This window comes from Camelus dromedarius, chromosome 25 (assembly GCF_036321535.1).
Source record: "Camelus dromedarius isolate mCamDro1 chromosome 25, mCamDro1.pat, whole genome shotgun sequence".
NCBI classification, from domain to species: domain Eukaryota; kingdom Metazoa; phylum Chordata; class Mammalia; order Artiodactyla; family Camelidae; genus Camelus; species Camelus dromedarius.
This window is the reverse complement of record NC_087460.1, coordinates 21,487,304-21,501,563: the sequence shown is the minus strand read 5'-3', so window position 1 is coordinate 21,501,563 and position 14,260 is coordinate 21,487,304. Positions and strand designations below refer to the sequence as shown.

The following is a 14,260-nucleotide window of genomic DNA, read 5'->3' as shown; positions in this document are numbered from 1 at the left end:
CAGAGCTCCGTCTCCTCATCCGCAGTGCGGGGTTACTCATCCGTGTCTACTTAGTAGGTTTGCTGAGAATCACACGTGATGGTTGTCAGGTGTGATTTGTGATTGTCTCTGTGATTGGCATATAGTCAGTGTTTGATAGAAACCCTTGTTTTTTTTAGTATAATTGTAGCACCTAGATTGCAGTGGTTTTTAGTCTGCATTTTTTTATAACTTTATTCTTATTTTTAAATTCGCACTTATTTTTATTTATTTTTTTTTGGAGGTACTGGGGATTGAAGCCAGGACATTGTGCATGCTAAGTAGGTGCTCTACAACTGAGTAATACACACCCTCCTTGTCTGCACTTGAAAATAAATATTGCAATACACAAAATAGATCTTAAACACCGTCATGGGACCTAGTCTCTGTATAGACAATTGAACACGTATGCTATTTCAATAAGAATAAATGTTGTTGAGACATACATTTCTGAATCTGTTAATGTGCTTAAAAAAGATCATAGGTAGTGATAAACACGAGTCTTTGATCCAGTACTTCTTAGGGTCTGTTTTGCCATCAATGGAAATTACATTCTACAGAGAAGGCTAATTGGGTCTCTTTGATATTTGGATGGTTTAGCAGATGATCAAGGCTTTCAAAAGCTGACAGAATTGTATTTTAAACTAACTACAAAGTTATCTTCTAGAAGTTGGAATTCTTAAGCTTGTGAAGTGTCCAGTAATCCAGGGGGTATGTGTCTGTGTCTGTGTGAACGTTTGTGTGTGTGATTTCAGGAAGGTAGAAATAAGTTCCAGATAGACTTCTGATACCTTTCTCCTCCAGTTCAAGGTGTAGGCATATATTTACACAAATAAATTGATATTCTTTTGTCATTTGGCATATTGGGAATAAGAGGTTGTCATACTTGTTTCAGAAGGGTTGGGGAGCATGAGCTTAGAAAACGGGAGGAGAAAGAGGCCGGGAGGCACTTCACACTTTGTGCAGGATATGAGAAACAGTAGCTTTTCTTTTCTCTTTTCTTCTAAAGCAAACTGGCACTGAATTGTAACCTACTATTACTCAGAATTGCTTTTCTGATCAGATACAAGTGCCTCAGATTTTTGAAGGCAACATGAATGATGAAATGTGTTTTAGCAGTTATCTTTAAAAGTAGTTTTATTTTTCAAGTAAAAGGCTATAGCCTGTTCTTTCTTCCAGCGGTACAAGACATGCTCATTAATCTATGTACATGATCTGTGTGCTTAGTTTCTTTGTTTTTTTTTTGTTTTTTTTTTTTTTTTGAAATGCTTGTTTCATTGTGGTTTGAATGAATGTTTAAAATTTCTGGATTTTGATGTTTAGAACATGCTGATTTATGAGAACCGTTAAAAACCTGATTGTTCTTTGGTCCTTGTTTGTTGGGGCACCCTATTGATTTCTGTTGTCTGTTAAAGAGGGAAATGCTTCCTCTAGCCTGCAGATCATTAAGTGAATGGTTTGCAGTGTGCCTTTAAAATTCTTTGAATGCATTGAGCATGTTTGTCCAGTGAATTTTGAATTGACTCATTGTAATGACTTTGCTTTTGTTCTGTGGCTTTTGCTCCTCTCCACAAGAATTTGAATTCTCTGTTGCATTTTGTATATGTGTTCTTAACAGGGGAAGAAATTTTTGCATTTTTTACAGAGCTGGGTTTTCCTATCCCCTCTGAATGCCTTCTATAATTGATACAATAAAAATCTGTTATTGCAGTGCATAATTATTTCATAAACTATTTTTTGGCATAATCAGAAACAATGACAAAGAATGATTAAAAAAATACAAAAACCTTCCTTCCTTTGAAGAATAGAAATGAGGTGGTCAGGCTCACGCATACTTTGTGCCTGACACACTTACTCTCATTTCATTGTGTATCATGATTCGGAGATGGAGTTGCTTCAGGTTTGTAGATTTTTGTTTTAACATTTGTGTTAAATTCTTTCTCCAGGCTGATGTTTCCTGTTGGGTTTGTGGAAAGAGTAGAAGGGAAACAAATACTTTGTTTTGTTTTCAGGAGTCCTGAGTTGATGAGAAAAGAGTTGAGGGTGGGCTGAGGAAAAGAGTGACACTCCCTCTCCTCCCGGCTGAAATTGATAAACAAAGAAATCACTTAAGTGTATCGATATTTGACCAATAGAATTTAGCGAGCCCAAAATGGAAAGATATGCCCAATGGAAATTACTGAGTTCACCTGTAGAATTATGTGCTTTACCAAGTAGAAGCAGCTTAGAGCAATCAGAAAAATCAGTAATATGATGAGATATAAAAGGGATATTATATCTTTTATTTCTGAAACTTTTCTACGGTAAGTTGTGTAGAGCTAAAATTAAGTTTCAAGCACCAGGATTTAAGAGTGTGGGTGGTTCTGTAGGATCGTTATTCACGGATGTGCCTAGACCCTGCTAGAGTGGCTGAAGTTGGCAGGAAAAGACCCAGAGGCAGGATTTGTCATCCTAGTGTGTCCTCCATAATGGTTCCATGTGAGAGCCCATGATTGGATTAACAAACTGTAACACACCCCAGCCGCCTGTGAACTTTAATAAGAAAAAAATATGTTTAGAAACTGCTTTGCAACAAGTGCGTGTGCATCCTCACACCAGTCTCCTTGCCTTAAAAAGCAGAGACAATGCTTTGCTTGCATAGTTGAGGTTTTAGATAGCACTCTGCTGGTTGCAAAGCAAGGACCGTGGCCCTCAGCTATAAACGCTGGGCTTGTGTGCTGTTAGATAGTCTATTATCCCCAAAACAAGGACCTGGCTGGACTGGTGGTCTGCTTTGTAATTTACATATCTAAAAATGTATCTTGTTCCCCTCATCCCATGACTTCCCTAAAGATACACTAATCCTTTGTACTCATTGTGGATTTTAGAATCTCTGCCTCATCCCGTCTTTCCCGAAGTTCATCCTTACTATCTCACAACTGTTGATGAATTTTTCCTTTGATTATACACAATAAATATGGGAGCATTTGAGAGGCTCGTGGAGTTGGCTCCCTACTCCCTCTCGATTTCTTGACTTTTTACACAGAGTCTTGAATAATCATTCCGTGCTGGTAAGACTTCTGCCAGCCAGATGCCACAGTTCCAGGTGAGAAGGATGCAGGCTTTATGTCTCCTACCCGAGGGAGAGAGAGGAGAGAATTGAGATCTGCTCCCCCGTGGTCCCTTCCTGCCCCAGGGCCACTGCAGTTCACCTGAAGCCTTCTGGCCTCTGCTCTGAGGGCCTCTGTCCCAGGACTGACTGCAGCCTTTTCTTCCCTTGTCAACATTTCCTTTCAGAAGTTGGTCTCTTCTCTGCAATTCAACCCTGGCAGATGTGATGGTGGTCAGCGTGCTGGTGGGCAGTCATTTGGGGATTTCCAGGAGCCATGCTGATGCTCCTGAGTCTCTCAATCGGGGTTACAGAACAGTCGAAAACTGAAGGAAGCCCATTCACGTGAGGTCAACACAGCATTACATCACTTTCATTTTATTTTTGAATTTTCAGTGGAGAAATTATTTGTAGCAAACTGTTCCAGATATTCGGCCGCCTGCTTTCCTCATCACCACTTCCTTCCTGGCTCTGGTGCTTGTTTTACAGACCAGGTTTCTTCTCTGGTCATTTCTAGCAGGTGGGCTTGCCGAATCCTTGATCTGCATTTGAAGCAGAATGCTTCTTCGTGATGTGAAACTAATTTTCCTATTTCTGAATATTTCGTCTACACTCAGCAACTGTTTCAAGTGAAGTGTTCTTGTCCAATTTCGGTTAACTCACATTTGCTGATCTCCTGCTTTCATGCTGAGGGCAGTTTCTTCTTCCTGTAATAAAATTTAGCAATTTGCATTTACTATGGGAAGGTACTGGCCCGAGGTGCTTTTTTTCTTAACAATTTTAATACAATTCACCCATTAAAATGTACAGCGGTTTTTACTCTATGCCCAGAATTGTGCATCCCTTTCAATCTTAGAACATTTTCTTCCCCCCAACAGGAAGCCCCGTACGCATAAGCAGATATTCCCATCTTCCCCATCCTCCCCCAGCCCCAACGAGCCACTCTTCTCTCTCTGTGGATTTGCCTGTACTGGACATTTCATTTAAATCGAGTCACTTTATGTAAGTGGAACCGTCTATTGTGACTGACTTCTTTCACACTGAGTAACGTTTTCAATGTTTGTCCACGTTGGGGCCTGGGTCAGTACTCTATGCTTTGCTATTGCTGAATAATATTCCACTGTATGCCTGGGCCCCACTGTTTACCCATTCATCAGGTGATAGGCATTTGGGTTGTTTCTGCTTTTTGGCTGTGATGAGTAGTGTCACCACGAACATTCCTTTAGGAGTTTTTATGTGGACATTTGTTTTCAGTTCTCTTACGTGTGTGCCCAGACAGAGGAATTGCTGGGTCATTCAGAAACCAAATGTTCAACTCCCTGAGGACCTGCCAGGCTGTTTACCAAAGTGGCCATGCTGTGTTACGTCCTCACCAGCAACTGCTGCGAGCTCCACTTCCTCTGTGTCCTCATTAGTGCCTGTTAATTTTTTTATTATTATAACCTATTGTTGTGGGTGTGAAGCGGTTTCTTCTAGTGGTTTTGACTTGATTTCCCTTAGAGCTAATGATATTGAACATCGTTTCATTGTGCTTATTGGCCATTTGTATATTTTCCTTGAAAAATACCTTTTCAGATCCTTTATTCACCTTTTAATTGAGTTGCCTTTTTATTGTTGAGTTGTAGGGTTTTTTTTTTTTTTCATTTGGAGATACAAAATCCTAATCAGATAAATTATTTGAAAAAATTTTCTCCTGTGTATTGGTTTTTCACTTTCTGGATGGTGCCCTTTGAAGCAAAGTTTTAAATTTTGATGAACTCCAATTTATCTCTGTTTTCTTTTTTCCTTGTGCTTTTGGGGTATTATTTAAAATCTGAGGTATTTTATTTAAAATTCTATATATAAAATAACTTAATTCGTAGGACCATTCTAGGAGATGGGTGCGGTTGTTGTCCCCAGTCTATGGATAGGAGACTGAGATGCAGAAAATTTCACTGACATATCAGTGTCACAGCTACCCAGTGCTGTGGGAGTTCAGACCCTCATGTTTGTCCCAAGCATCTGTGCTCTTCACCACCATGATCCACTACTGCCTGGAATCGTTAATGAAAAAGTCTTTCCTTTTTTGGTTTCTTATTTGTTTTTTTTCTCATTAGGGACCTCATCTCCTCATTTTCCTTTCGGGTATCAGTGTAGATTTATTTTAGGTCTCATGTAGGCAGAAGTATTGCTATCAGTTAACTTCTTTATTACTCACTCTCCAGTGATGATTGTTGCTAGTTGACCTAACCAAGTCATGCTTAAGTCTTTACTGCTCATGACACTGAAAAGAGTCATGACTTACAGAATACTCAAAGAAGAAAGTACTTGATTGATTTCATCTTGCTACCCAATCAAACCAATCAAATAAATACCCGGTGTTGACAGAGATTATAAGCCCTCCAGATTAGGGTCACTGTCTTCCTTGTGTTTCATTTGTTTGGTCACAGTGTCTGGATAGCGCCTTGCTGTCCAGCAGTTTTGTGAGGATACGGTGCTCGTGAATCATTGTAAGAACAGAATTTTGACAACAGACTATGTTGTTTTTTTCACAAGGGAAAAGATAATATAGAAATACTGCTCAGATCTATTTTAAAATTAAGCTTGGAATTTTGAGAAAAATTCAAGAAACCATACAAAGATCTTTTTCACTAATTTTAGATCTATCTGAGACACATTATGGTTACATTGCAGAGTAACTTATCAAGTAGATTTGACAAGAGGTGTGTATTATTGATTTTTTATTTTAGTTGAAATATTCTATCTGAGATAAAGTAATCAGTGCCTATAATTGAACAAATATGTTTGTATTTCTATGCAACATGGGAGCAGTCTTCATATGTTTCTATATAATATATATGACTGTGTGTTTTAATCTGTCTTTCAATGTTTTTATAGTTTTTCAGCCATGTTGTAACTTTAGAATTCTTCTAAGAATTTCACTCCCGATACTACTGCAGTTTGTACTGTGTATCCTTTCTTATGCATGGGATTCCACTGTCCCCTCAGTGAGGAATTTCCTCTCCTATTGAGTTAGTAGCAGATTTAAAGGAACTGGGATTTCTAGGCCTTTGCTCTCCATGTGTTTGCAGTTGGCTGTCAATCACGAATTTCCCTTTCTTGAGTTTTCATTGTTCAATTAGAATTTTTGAAAATAACTACTAATATGTTTCACCGGTCTCTCTAGAAACTTGATGTGTTTGTGCTTTTCAGTTTTCAATTTATGAAAAATGTAAATGCACTCTTGTTTTTAAGTAGTCTTTTTTCACTAGATATTTGTTTATCTCTTTATAGTTAAAATAATTTTTTTCCCAATGAATGAATCGGTGTGCATGTTTTAAAAAACCTTACTTTTTATTTTTCTTATTCTAACAGGCATATTCGTTGTAGAGAATTTAGAAAATAAGGATAAACACATTAATAACTTAAAATGGCCTCTAATCTCACCTGGAGATACAGTTGTAAGGTTTGAAATTGAGAATTACAAGTCCTCTCACGTTGTTCTTCTTTTTCAAGTACGTTTTGGTTACTGAGACCCTCGAATTCCAATATGAATTGTAGCAGCAGCTAGTCAGTTACTGCAGAGGAGCCCACTGGGATTGTGATAGAGACCACGTTGAATATGTGGATCGCTCTGTGGAGCACTGCCATTCCAAGAGCGCTGTCATCTGATCCAGGAATGTGCGTGGTGTGTCTGTCCAGGTATTTAAGTCTTCTTTAATTTTTTTTCAACAATGTGTAGAGTTTACATAGTATTATTTTACTTTATTTTTTCCCTTTATACTGAGTAAAAGTGTGCAAGGTGCCGGGATCAGAACTGTATTATAGCCCCGCCACTTGCTGCTACCATGGACGCTGCAGTCTTCCTTTGCCCTCTGTAAAATCTTGCACAAAATAGGACCTAAGTAACTCTTTCTTGAATGAATGATTTTATGATTGCTGAATGATGCTTGAGAGTCCTTGTGATGATAACTTTTTCCCAGACTTTCCCCTTTTCTTAACTATGCCCTTTCTCTACCTTTCCTCCAGCCTGGGTTTCAGCCAGCCTGTGGCATTGATTTTCCCTATCTGTGGACTCTTCCTTTCACTAGTTCACGATAATGTTACATGTGGGCTGTGGAAACTTACTAGATGTCAAGAAAGAGCCAATCCATTGCATGCTAGTATTTTTAGTGTGTGGTATTCTTTTATCGATTGAAATTAAATCAGGCTGACCCCCTGAGCTCTTTTCGCCTTCCTACACATGATACTGCTCTGGTTGCTGCATGTGCCCTTCCCCCAGATTTGGTTTTGGAGTTGAGTAAGTCACCATCACTGGAGCCCTCTCTTTAAAAGATGAAGAGGACATTTGATCCTTCTCCCTGGTTGGGGACTTGAATGAGATGAGATACCAGATAAAGAATGGAGCTCCAACTCATTCTGACCCCTGCTCTTTCCGTTCCTTTCTCCAGGGGAAAAGAGTACAATTCAAAAATATAAAGATTGTGAGCTAATGAGATAGACAAGACAACCGATCATTTATTAAATGTCCTTTCATGCCAGAAACAAATGTATTATACACAAAATAAGCACACAAAGCATGGTAGAACCGTGATTACAAACGTGGGTCCGAGTTCGAGTCCTGCTCTGGAATGACCAGTCCTGTGATATGGAGAATTGGTAGGTCGGCTTAGCGTCTCTCGGACTTGTTTTTTGTCCTGCAGAGACGGGGCTTGCTAGGCGTCCCCCCCCCGTAGAGGTGCTGTAGGGTGTAAATGATGCGCGTGGGCAGCCAGAGCACAGCTGCTTGTTCCTCGTAAGTGCAGGAGAGCATAGCTTTTGCGGTGACGGCTTTATGACCGCCCCGTGAAGACTCTCAGTGCTCCTAAGGGATGCCTTGTGGTTTGGAGATGGGATTCTCACTTCTGTAAATACCCAAGGATTGTGTTATTGGGCCCTGCTGATTTGAATCTATTCTTTAGAAAGTACATATTGTAGATATATTTTTCAAGCATGCATGCTTTTTTCTTTTATTATTTATAGTTCTACCCTCTCTCTTGGTGTGACTTTTCATGGAATCCAGGAAAAAGTCCTAAGCCACCTGCCTCTTCACACTTCTCCGTGGCGGCTTTCTTCCCTGACTAGAAGAGGGTTCTGCATAGGAAATTTTCTTTGTTCCCCTTTTCTTGGAGTCTCTCTGTCTGTCTGCCCACCTCTCACCTGTCCATCTGTCCATTTCTCTACCCACTCATTCTTCTGACTTGTTCCAAAAAGCATTTCAGGCAGCTTACAGGAGAACAGATACCAAATAAACAGGTGAGAAAATGGGGCCAATTTCAGACAGTGAGGCTAGGAGGTGAGCCTGTGTGAGGGTCGCAGGCGTGAGACACACGCGTCTGCCCTGTGACTTATATGATCGGCAGCAACAGTGTGCCTGAGGCTCCCAGCAGACACAGGGAAACAGGGTTTGTGGGAGATGCTCACTGGCTGTGAAATCAATAAGTGGCTGAGGAGAAGCCCAGCCTTTCCAGCTACTAAGGATTAGGAGAATATCTTGAGTGTATTCCAAGATCAGAGTATTGCATCTTTTATTTTTTCAGAGTTCTATGTATAGTTGGTTACATTCTATACCTGGAAATTTCTCCAAAACTGCTTCCCACGTGAGTCCCATGGCTCGGAAATGGGGTGGTTCTGCTCATTGACGGGTGTTGGTCAGAAACATAAAATGACAGACTCAAAGGAGCCTGGGACTTGTCAGTTATGTTTTGTCAGTGCTGTAGATTTCAGAAAACGCCTTCACCGTTTCTCTCCATCTGAGGCGGCAGCGTGCTCTCTTACCAGCATCAGGAGCTCAGGGCCACGGGATGGTGGGGGCTGACTGCACTGCCGTCAAGACAGGTAAGGTAGTTACTGCAGGCGTGGTGCTTTCACGTAGTTCATTTCATGTTCTTTAATAGGTTTTAACAGGTAGTTAATTAACTGTGTTAACTAACATTTAATAAATATGATGCTTTGTTGAAAAGACAGTTATAGGCAGAATATAAGTTGTGAACACTTTGAAAAAGGTTTCATTACTGAAATTTCAGTAGGGAAGATTTAGTTTTTCTTATTTACGCCTCTCTTTAAAAGTAACAAAGAAACAAGACAGAAAAAGCAGAGGATGATTTCTGTTCTTCCTCTCGGCTTGCAGGTGCCCTCACCTCCAGTGGCATCCATCTAGACACCAGCACTGACACTGGCCGTGCTCAGAACTGCCTCAGCCCTGAAGACACAACTGACAAATAGAAGGGGGCTGCGCACTGTTACAGCAGGTGCTCTCACTTTGTGGGTCCTTATGTAACTGTGTGGTGTTAAGCAGGATCGCCCGTTCTACATTGTGTGACGCTGCTGCCGTGTCTCCTAGTTATTGTTTCTGTAAGTACTCGTGTATTTTTTTCAATGTGTGGTACTAGACATCTAAAAATGCTTTTTTTAGATGAAAAATAATGTGTATTTAATATAAAAGTCTGAAAAAAGGGGCAAAAGGGTCTATCCTGGTCCCACTACTCAGAGATAATAATTAACACTTTAACATCTATATTCTGTTCTTTTCATCAGTGTGTATCTCCTCTGTCATAAAAAACAGCGAGCACTCTGTGCCTTTTTACTGTGTGGAGAGCTCCTTTTTCCATTCTGCTTATTACACCTTTTTCTACAATATTCTGTCCCCCCTGGCATGATTTTTAATGACCAGTATAGTAGCATTCTGTCTTGTGGAGGCATCTTCCATTTTAGTTCGGACTTAAATAAACTTTGAAATTCCAAGTATACTTAAGTGAAGTACTGAAAAGAGAACTGTAGTGGTACCAAAATGCCCCTACATCCCTTCCCCTTTTTTCCTGAGGGTAAAAACTGCTGAAAATGTGGTTTATATATGTCATGACCTTTATGCCTATGTCATATATATATACACATTCATACATACACGTATATCAGAAATCTATCTATATGTTTGTGTATATATGTTTTATTGAAAAATAAGACCATACTATATGTTTTCTGCAGCTCGGTTTATTCACTCAGGGGTATATCATAGACGTCTTCCCACTCCAGACTCACCCGGTCCTTTCAGATAGAGTAGAGGTGTCTCCTGATGTGCAGGTTTGGTCTCTTGTGCAAGGACACCTTCGGTGAGAGAGTACTGTGGACAAGGCCTTGGACCACGCCGAAACGCTGGCCCCTTAGTGCCCACAGCTTGCCTTGATTTACGGCATCATTGTCTTGATGGTGGATACTTAAGTTTTCTCCATTTTCCACTGTCAGAAATGGTGTTTGACTGGCATCCTTCTTGTACAAACATTCCTCCTGTGATCTTGGATGAGTATTCCTTTAGTTAAGGTTTCTGGAAATTCAGTCCCTGGATGTGACAATTACATACATCACAGGCTCCTTTCAAGTGACTCTAGAAATTCCTTCTCCTGTGGGGAATGAAAAGATGTAGAATAACTTATGTAACCAATTCTCTATCATTGGATATGATTTCACTTCAGCTTTTCTTCCCACCATTGTAAAAAGTGCTGTGTAAGTGCTCTGATGAGTACATCTTTTTGAACTGATTTTTTTTCTAAGTGAAACGATTCCTAAAAGTGGAGTTCAGTGTGTGTGAACACACGTTTTTCAGAGTTTACATATCCATTGACATGTCGTCCTCCAAAAAGTTCGCTCACAGTTTGTTCTCTCAAAGATGGACACTAGCTAGAATATCTTTTAAAAACATTTGCCAATATGATGAGCAAAAGTGCTTTTTCTTTGTTTTAGTTTGCACTTGATGACCAGTGAGGTATTGAGCATTTTTCACTCATTAGCCATCTGACTTTTAAAAAGTGAATGATCCCTTTTGTCCTTTGCACACATTTAAGTGAGGGAGCTTCTTGTTGCTTTGTGACAGCTCTTTGTATGTAATGAACATTAACCCCTTGTCTTCATCAACATGTATCACAGAGCTTTTACTTGTCATATCTTGCATTTCATTTTGTTCTGTAGGTTTATTTTTGTTGTGGCCCAAAATAATCTTTAGATAGTAAATGTCTTCTTTTTGGGTTTTATCCTTGATTTTATTCTTAGAAATACTTTCTTATAATGGTATATATCTCTTCTGTAGGTTTTTTTAATCTCTAAGATGAGATGATAATAGTACTTGTTATAGAGAGGAGAAGTTGAATTAATATGAGCAAAGTGTTTGTTTGCTGTTATTAGTACTTTCTAATATTTACATCACTATCTGTAATTTTTCTTGTGGTCATTATGACTGGAATAGAATTTGTTTTACCCAGGTGATTCTCTGATTGTCCCAAGACAATCATTGAATTCATACTTGGCTCTTTGATTTGAAATCCCACCTGTAAAAAATACTTATGTACACTAGAGTCTCTTTTTGAGCTCATGGTTTATTTCTGTCAATCTTACTTTCTTATTCCAGCGCTATATCTAACATATTGTAAAAATTTATTTAATATCTGACAGTGTGATTTTTTTGATTCTTTTTTCCATCCCTAATTTTCTTGGCTAGTATTATGACTTTATTATTCCTGAAGAATTCTAAAATTCTTTTATCAAGTTAAAAAAGAAAACAGATAAGAGTTGTCATGGGATTTTTTAGTAAGTTTTGAATTATATTTAGGAGAACGTACATCTTTACAAAACTGCTTTCCTCCATACAATATGTTGATGTCTCTACATTCACACCTCTTACTTTACCACTCAGTACAGTCCTGTACTTTCTCCATGTACAACATGGGCATTGTTTTAGAGTTTATTCCAGATTATTGTTGATGTTTTTGTTAATTTTGTAAGTGAAAATTTTTTGCTATTATATTTTTTAACTGTTCAAACTGACACCTAGGAAGGCAGATTTGGTTTGTAAATACTCACTTTGTAACTTGTCATTTAAAATTGTAAGTATTAAGTACTTGTTACAGAATCCTTTCTTTTCTGTTTTTAAAAATTTGTTTCCAAGATTCTCAAAATGCTCATAGCTAAGTAGTATAGGTGAGGAGACAGATGGAGAGAGGTAGTGTGGCTCATGTACAAACTGTGACCACTTTCATGGCTGCCTTTAGGCTGGAGAAGCCCCAGAAGAACCCAGGTTAGACCGGGGGTGGCTTTGTATGCACTTGAAAGCCAGCTTTCCTGCCTGTATGGTGAAGCCTGGTGGGCTTGGCAGGTAGGTGATCAAGATCAGATGAAGGTCATTGGCTGCACAGAGCACTGTGTCTGTGAGAACTGGAGACCTCTGCCATGGGAAATGCTTGGTGCCAGGAACAATGCAGGGGAGCTGGGGAGCCTTTATGTTAAAGATTTTCCAGTCCTAGGAGTGAGAAGTTGAGACTCTGCATTCAGATCTGAGTTTGAATTCATCCTCTCTTGTTTACTGGTCCTCTGACTTTTGTCAAATTATCTACCCTCTTTGAACTCCTGTTTTCTTGTCTCTCAAAACAGGAGAATTACAACCTGCTGCTAGCGTTTGTTCAGGGTAAATTATCTGTGTCTATAAGATGCCACGTATAGTCACAAGCTCAGTGAGAAATAGGCTGTACCTTCTTCTGCAACTCAGTGCTCGACAAGACATCGGGAGAAAGACAGTTCCTAATTTGTATGTTATGCCAGTAGGAACAAAATTAATATTTTGCCTTTCCCTAGCAGTATACTTACTCCTTTGCTTCATTTACCTCTTTCCTCCTTTCCTTCCCCTCCTCCACCAAAAGATCCTGAGACTCTCTCAGAACACTAGATTCAAATTACTTTAAAAGTTGGCTCATTCCCTAGAAATGACAGTGACATAAAAAAATCTGTTCACATCCCAGACTTGACTGTATTTTATTTACACACACACACACACACACACACACACACACACACATACATCTGGCTACCTCTGAATTCCTGAGGGAGAAGGACCAGTTTTTCTGAGTTTTCATTCACTGAGCGTGAGAGCAAAGTCTCTTAAGCAGACTTTCTCCTGGCTTCATGCATGGTTTTTTATTGGATTTCTCTGTGGCCATAGAATTATTCTCCTACTAGAAGAGAGGAAGTGGAGACATAGAGATTCTGCTTAGATATTGGTGTCATCATATTTGAGTTGGAAAGGACTTAAGACAGCATAGAGTCGTAACTTTTTATGGGTGAGAATCCATGATGGTGTAACTTGGACAAGAACCTGGGTCTCCTGCCATTGTGTCCACATGGATGAAGAGGCAAATGGGTGTGGGATGGCAGGGATCCTTCTTGCTTGAGTTCCAGGGTCTTGCTAGTTTTCATTGCTCAGCTGCCTTTAGTTTATGTCCATGTGGCCTCTCATGGGAAGGTCACTCTATCCTGATAGATTGAGTTTCTAATCAGCAAAAAGGTCTGGACACACTCTTGGTTCCCAGAGATTTTCTGCTGACCTGCTGACACTTTATATACATGAGACCTAAGAAACTGCTGGATATAAAACCCTTATTTTTATCATTTTCCCTCGAATTCCATAGGAATGGGGTGCTGTCTCAGGCTGTCTAATGCTTGATCTGAACAAAGATATGGTAATAGTTTGTGCTGCTGGACCATCACAAGTGGAATGGGATTTCCACCTTTTGTTTTTAGAATCAGGCAGACGAGTTCAAATATTGCCTTTACCAGTTAATAGCTTCGTGACGTTGAGGAAGAAAGTTTACTTTTTTGTGTCCAATTTTCTTTATCTGTAAATAAGTTCAGTATTTATTTTAGGGTTTTTGTTTTAGAATTGAATGAGCTAATTCCCTCATTTATACCTAAAATACTGATCGCGTGGTTCTATGCTGGTGCCTTGGTAGAAGATTACTAAGGGACTCAGCAGTGAGAATGCAGGTGGGGGACCCCTGGATCATAGAGCTTATATTCCAGGATATGCTTGTAAAAGACTGGATGTGCAGTGGGTTTTTAGTAAATGTCTATTCTTTTCCTAATCCCCATTGATTGTATATATATATTTATACTAATATATGAACTTCTTTGTTGCAATTTAAATCTCTTTGTAGTATTTAAAATATGTAGCTATAACAAAAATACGTGAAATAAAATGATTTGATTTTTATTTTCCTTTCAATAATGAAAACAAAAGAAAATAGAAAAGAAAAAGTTTTGTAATACTAGAAATAATTTTATTTCCATGGAATCAAGCCTTTATATTAAGTTTTTCCG

At 39.1% G+C, this 14,260-nt stretch overlaps 1 long non-coding RNA gene across 1 annotated transcript in view; it reads left to right on the top strand.

The window, feature by feature from the left end:
* Nucleotides 1-14,260, top strand: part of LOC135319327 (uncharacterized) — a 175,260-nt gene that overhangs the window by 81,064 nt on the left and 79,936 nt on the right. The window contains exons 10-12 of the long non-coding RNA XR_010377838.1: nt 6,602-6,787; nt 8,883-8,962; nt 9,255-9,478. This is a non-coding gene — a long non-coding RNA (uncharacterized LOC135319327). The remainder of the gene's footprint in view (nt 1-6,601; nt 6,788-8,882; nt 8,963-9,254; nt 9,479-14,260) is intronic.